Raw genomic sequence first — 7384 nt, forward strand, 5'->3', positions numbered from 1 at the left:
ATGCCTATATGGTTGGACAATAACATTTATCTTGGTCCAAGTGCACAATTATAGCAGGCAGTTGGATATAGGGTCTCAGGAGAGAAGTCTTGGATGGATAAATGGATTTTAGCTAGCACTGACAGTAGTTACCAAATAAATATTTGTTGAAGGAGTAAATAAATGAAACATTAATTTGAGAAGCTCTAGCAAATGCCACTGAGGGTATATCCTGGTATTTTTCTATACCTATGTACTTTTTAATTAGAATTAGGAATCAGAGTTTTGTAATATTCTTTGAATATAATGTTTATTACTACTTTATTTTTGCAAAATTACAGTCTCTTTATTGGAGAATGTTTAGGAAGTAGATATGAATTGATGCTTTTGAATTATGCTATTGGTGAAGAATATTGAATATACCATGAACTGCCAGAAGAAAAACAAATCTGTCTTGGAATAAGTACACCCAGAATGCTCCTTAGAAGCGAGATTGGTGAGACTTCATCTCATGTAAATTTGGACATATTACCAGGAGGGATCAGTCCCTGGAGAAGGGCATCATGCTTGGTAAAGTACAGGGTCAGCGAAAGAGAGGAAGACTCTCAATGAGATGGATTGACACAGTGACTGCAACAATGGGATCAAACAGCAACGATTGTGTGAGGATGGCACAGGACCAGGCAGTGTTTAGTACTGTTGTAGGTAGGATCTCTGAGTCAGAACGGACTCCAGGGCACTTAATAAGAAGGTATGAAGTGCCACCTTTTGACCAAAAATAGAACTACAGCATGAAATAAGCTGACAAGGGAGCGTGGCAAGGAGCAAGTATGGGGGTGGGGGGCTTCTCAGCCAGGACCCACACAAGTCTGACACTTGCACCAGGCTCTTCTCAGAAATAAGATGGAATAGGAAGCAAACAAGGAACGAGAGTAGCCAGTCCCTAACTCAACCAAAGAGATAAGTGAAAATGGAATTACACTGTTTTCACCTTTACGATTTTTTCTAATTATAAAAGTTACACATGGTCATTGAAAAAATCAAAACTAGAAATACAGAGAAGGGTAAAGATGAAGCTATACATTTCCCATAATAACACCATCTAGAAATATTCATTTCAAATATATTGATATTTATCCTTAATATCCTTCACATGTGTATTACAACTGGCTTTTTCATGAAATGGTATGTTAGGAAGAGCTTTCCATATCGATGATACATTTGTGCATCATATTATGTAATTTATGACACTAGAGTTTTCTCCATGATTTCAAATTTTCTGGCAGGTAACTAGATAAAATGGAAATGTGAAGAGTTTTTTTCTCATTCTATAATACAGACATGGCACCAGAGTGCATATATAATTAAAACATGTAGAATTCAATTATTGCTTTTACAATTCCAAATGAATGGCAGTTAGTTTTAGTTTGTGTAGAAGTTGCCTCTTTTATGCAGGGGAGAAGGCTGGATGGAAGGAATGAGCATGGGCTTTGGCTTCAGAAGGGTTGTGTGAGGTAAAGGAAGCTCACATTTTTTGAATTCCTATTTGAGTATTATCTCAGCATCCCCCCCCCCGATGATGATGATGGTGACAATAATGATAACAGCAGATCTAACATTCTCTGAAGGCCTATTATATGCCAAGTATTTGATACAGCTTTCTGCTTTTACTTCTACAACAGTCTTGTGAGTTTCACGTGGTTATACTAATTCTACAGATGAACAAACCAATCTGGCTTCACACTTTGGATAAGCAGAGAATCCGATTCTAGCCAATACTTTCTTCTTATACCAGTTTCGCCCTTTTAGATGAGAGGTTTCCAGGGCTTGGCAACTGTATTAGTTACCTAGTGTCGCTGTAACAGAAATACCACAAGTGGATTGCTTTAACAAAGAGAAATTGATTTTCTCACAGTCTAGGAGGCTGGAAGTCCAAATTCAAGGTGCCAGCTCCAGGGGAAGGCTTTCTCTCTCTCTCGGCTCTGTGGGAAGGTCCTTGTCATCAATCTTCCCTGGTTGAGGAGCTTCTCAGTGCCAGGGACCTGGGTCCAAAGGACACACTATTCTGGCTCTTGTTTCTTGGTGATTTGAGGTCCCCCTGTCTCTCTGCGTGCTTCTCTTTTTTATATCTCAAAAGAGATTTAAGACTCGAGATACAACCTAATTTTGTAGATTGTGTCCTGACTCATTAACATAACTGCCTCTAATCCTGTCTCATTAATATCATAGAGGTAAGATTTACAATACATAGGAAAATCACATCAGATAACAAAATAGTGGACAACCACACAAAACTGGGAATCCTGGCCTAGTCAAGTTGACACTCATTTTGGGGGGACACAATTCAATCCATGACGGCAACTAATTGCTTCAAACCTTCACAGTATGTAGCCTGTGCCCAGCAGAAATCCATGAGCATCCATTCAACACCCCTCTAGATGATGATGAGGATAATATAGACGATAATGGTGGTAGTGGAGATGATATTTTCTCTTTGATCTAAGAGTACTGTGGGGACCACATGAATTGTCTGGTATCCAAGAAAGTAGGTGAGAGGAAAGAACATGGATTTTGTATTTGAAAGGTAGTGTGGGGCCAAGGAAACCACATTGTTTGTGTTTCATATTTCTAACTCCTTTAATTCTGACAAGCAATTCTGAGATGGGTGTTATTATTCCCTTTACATAGGTGACTGAACTGAAGTTCAAAGAGGATAAGTGATTTCTGCAAGGTGACATACTGATAAGGGAAGAAGGTCAGATTGGATCCCAGGTTTATCTGGCTCTAAAGGCCATAATCCTTAAACACTTTGCTGAACTCAAGGATTTAGATTTTCTCTTCACCTTATTGCCCAACCAGTCCTTTAGTAGCATGTCAGAAAAGCTACAACAGTTCCTTAGATGATAGACCTAAAGAGCAAAGCTCGCAATGACATTGCTTTCTCCACCAACAATGCCTTAAAAATGTATCTTCACACCAATTCACAGCTTGACTGCCCTGGCCCCCAAATCGTGGGCTGAGCATACAGTGCAGACAGAAGGTGACACCCCTTTTCTCCTGAGTTGTAAGACCACATATAAGCCTTTTCAAGCTCCCTGTGCCTGAGGTTTCCTGCACTTGTGGGCCTGGCCTGACTCGAATATCAGAAGCATTAACCCAGGCAGACATAGAACTGAAGTCATCACAGACCCACCAGGACAGGCCTCGTCACAACTGAGGCCCCTCAGGGAGTCTGAGCAAAGTGGGTGTTGTGCAGTGAATTGTGTCCCCCCCAAATGTGTGTCAACTTGGCTAGGCCATGATTCCCAGTATTGTGTGGTTGTCCACCATTTTGTGATCTGATATCATTATCCTATGTGTTGTAAATCCTACCTTTATGATGTTAATGGGAAACCCTGGTGGTGTAGTGGTTAAGTGCAATGGCTGCTAACCTAAAGGTCAGCAGTTCAAATCCGCCAGGTGCTCCTTGGAAACTATGGGGCAGTTCTACTCTGTCCTGTAGGGTCGCTATGAGTCGGAAATCGGCTCGAGGGCACTGGGTTTTTGTTTGGGTATGAGTCCGAATCCACTCGACTCAACGGCAATGGGTTTGGTTTGTTTTTTTAATGATGTTAATGAGTCAGGATTAGAGGAAGAATGTGGTGCTGCTCTAACAGATACCTAAAATGTGGAAGCAGATTTGAAACTGAATGGGTAGAGGCTGGAAGAGTTTTAAGGTGCCTAACAGAAAAAGCATAGATTGCCCTGAAGAAACTGTTGGTGGAATTATGGCCTCAAAGACAATTCTGGTGAGGACTCAGAAGGAAGTGAAGAAGGAGAGCTGTAACATCAGAGATGGTGCAGATGGCAAGAAAAAGCGGCAGCAGCAGAACCAGTAGATCAGCGCAAGAAGGCGCTGGAGCTGACCAATGGAGCGAGAGAGCTGAATGCCTTTCCACAGGAGGCTTCCTGGCAGAGTGGGGTGCCTCCAGGCACTTACCGGCAGAGCTAAAGAGTTTTGGAACACTTGTCGAGCAGGGCAGATGTCGGGCAGCCTGAGAGGCCAAGAGGCCAGGAAGCTGAAGAAACAAGGAACACAGGAAGCAGAACTGCTTCAGCCTTAAAGGGTAGGGCCATGGCCTCTGGGCTTTCAAAGAGTGGGGTCACAGCCTCCTAGGTTTCAAAGAGTCATATCTTTACCAACTCGGTTCTGGAGTGTGGGGCTGCTGTTTACGAGTGCCAGTGGGATGAGGCCAGATCTGCTGCCCAAAGCTGAGGGGGCAGGACTGCCATGCCCAAGGGGCAGAAGAACTGGGCCTGTGGGCCCAGGGGTTAGGGTTGCCACTCAGATGGCTAGGAGAATGGGGCCGCCCAAATGTGAGGGTGCACAGTTGCTGTTCCAGTGGGTCTAGAAGGTGGAGCTAAAGCCCAGGGCCAAGGGGCCCTCGCCCAGAATCTGGAGTGTGTGGCCAACACCCAGTCTGGAGGGTAGGGCCATTGCCTAAATGGTCTCAGAGAACAGGGGATTATTTTCAAGACTTGAGGGCTAATGTAATGTGTTCTGCTGACTTCCTGGTGCCTGTTATCCCTTCTTTCCCTCCAGTTTCTCCCATTTGTAATAGAAATGCCTAGCTCTCCACTGTTCCACCATTGTACTTTGGAAGCAGATAACTCATATTCTAGGTTTAACAGTTGAAGAGGAATTTGGCCCCAGGGTGGAATTTGTACTTGAAGTTGATTTAAGACTTTTGGGATGATATGATGGGGTGAATGTGTTTTACATGTGGCAAGGACATGAATTTTGGGGGGGCAAAGGGTAGAATGTCATGGATTGAATTACATCACCAAAAAATGTGTGTCAACTTGGCTAGGCCATGATTCCTAGTATTGTGTGATTGTCCACCATTTTGTCATACGTTGTGATTTTCGTGTGTGCTCTAAATCCTACCTCTATGATGTTAAAGCGATGGGATTAGTGACAGTTACGTTAATGAGGCAGGACTCAATCTACAAGATTACGTTGTGTTTTAAGCCAATCTCTTTTGAGATATGAAAGAGAGAACCTAGCAGAGAGACAGAGGGAACTCTTGGCAACAAGAATGAAGAACCAGGAGGGAAGCATGTCCTTTGGACCTTGGGTCCCTGCGCTGAAAAGTTTCTAGACCAGAGGAAGATTGATGACAAGGACCTTACCCCAGAGCTGACAAAGACAGAATGCCTTCCCCTAGGAGCTGGCACCCTGAATTTGGACTTCTAGCCTCCAAGACTGTGAGAATAAATTTCTCTTTGTTAAAGCCATCCAATTGTGGTATTTCTGTTACAGTAGCACTAGATAGCTAAGACAGTGGGTGAAGGGGGGTGAGGTCATTGTCCCAACCCAATCCCCATGCCAGTTGGTTCCCTGAACTCTGAGAGAAGAGACAGTCCCTTCTGCTTCAACCCCAAGTTATCAGACCCAGTCAGACCACTATTTGGTGAGGACTATCACAACCAATGTTTCCAGTTAGGAAGCTTTGGCACTTCATCTCTTCCCCTAAAGTTCCCTGAAAGAGAAAGGGAAAAGGGGAAAAGGCAAAGTGCTCCTAGATGCAGGAGGGACAGTCCTTCTCCAGGTATGTCTGCTCAGGACAGCCTGGCCATCAGCCTAGGTGGACCTGGTGCCTGCTGCAGGCTGGAGCGGAAACACCAAAGTCAGATCCACCCTAGAAAGGCATGTGGCTTGGGAGCACTTGTCTACATCCTGCCTGAGCCCCACCCCTCTGAGCATCAGGATCTATTGCCAGCTACTCTATTCCGACTCACAGCAACCCTACAGGACAGAGTAGGACTGTTGCATAGGGTTTCCAAGGAGCGGCTGGTGGATTCGAACTGCCGACTTTTTTTGGTTAACAGCCAAGCACTTAACCACTGCACCACCAGAGCCTCTGAGCACCAGGGGGATGGATTTATCCTGTTTTGCAAAAGGGCACAGTGAGCCCCTGGAATCTTATCTCACTTTAGCTGGAATTCCAGTCCCAAGAGTATCCATCAAGCTACCACAACCTTGAAAAATGGTCTGGAAACAAGAAGAGACACATCACATAGTGAAAACAATACAAACAGAAAACAAAGCCAAAGGCACAGGGCTGGCTCACCATTTTTTTTCTTTTTTTGTCAGCTGTCCCATAAGGAAAACTGCCAATTTCTCTTGATATGTTTTACTCGTATTGGGAGGGATTGCACGTCTCTACATGGTGTTTGGTCAAGAAAAACACATTTTATACTACATTACCTCAGCTTTTTAACTTGTGTTTGTTAAAAGCAACCTTTTAAATGTTACGTATAAATCTGTCAATCTTTAAAAAGTTCATTCTTAAACAAATGCTTGTATAGGCCTTCTACTCCCTGGATTTCAATAAATATTCACCAATATTCTAATTATTTTATGGTTCATATTAATAATGGTGTAAAGCATACTGTATATACCAGTGGTCTTCATGCTTCAGTGTGTATCATAATCAACTGGAGCTTGTTAACCATGCTGCTTATCCAGCCCACTTCCAGAGGGTGTGAGTCAGTGGCTCTTAGGTAGGGCCTAGAAATCAGCCTTTTAAAGATGTTCCCCAGATGATTCTGATGCAGGTGATTATGTAAGATACTTTGATAAAACATTTAGGGTACAATCCATTCAATTGTCATAACTCTAGAGAAATGAAAAGACTTGCAGATGATTATTCAGTGACAGATTTTGCACACAACCTCTAGCTCCTTAGTAGTAATCAAAAAATCAATATTAAAACAGCATATTTCAGCTAAACACAAGTATGTGAGGATATCAGGAGGAAAACAGGTAGTTTTTGTTCATTCTACTGGGAAAACATAATCCCTAACGTTTACATAATAGCCATTCTACCTCAAGAAAATTTATAGTGTACTTTGTGCCTTGGCAAGTTGTTTTTCACATTTCAAGTGGGGATGGGATGGGGTGAAAAGGCTGTTCTCTTAGATCTGTTCCCTGCATTACCTTGTACAATTTACACGAGTCCCCTGAGAGCCTTCAGGGAGAGATCACCTTGTGAGACATCATCTCCCAAAAGAAGGTAGACAGAACCTTAGACCTAAGGCAGCAACTCTGGCTACAGCATGCTGTCACTCAAACTTGAACCCCCGCCCAACTCCCAAATGGATTCCTCACACATCTGCATCCTATGGAGGGGAAGTCCTGTGACTGAACACTGAAAGGGCTATTTTGCCAAGAACTCTAAGACATCAAGGCCCAAGAAACCCTAGAGTAATACACACCCGTGTTAAGTGTGACTATAAAGCAGGGAGAAAGGGTTTAGAAGACAAGAGTGGGTATTCGACCCACCGGGGACTCCAGAGAACTCAGTGGAGTTTTGGCATCAGCAGTGGTGGAGGCCAGCAGAGAGCAGCAAGCATGGCAGGA

The sequence above is a fragment of the Elephas maximus genome, chromosome X (assembly GCF_024166365.1).
Source record: "Elephas maximus indicus isolate mEleMax1 chromosome X, mEleMax1 primary haplotype, whole genome shotgun sequence".
NCBI lineage: Eukaryota > Metazoa > Chordata > Mammalia > Proboscidea > Elephantidae > Elephas > Elephas maximus.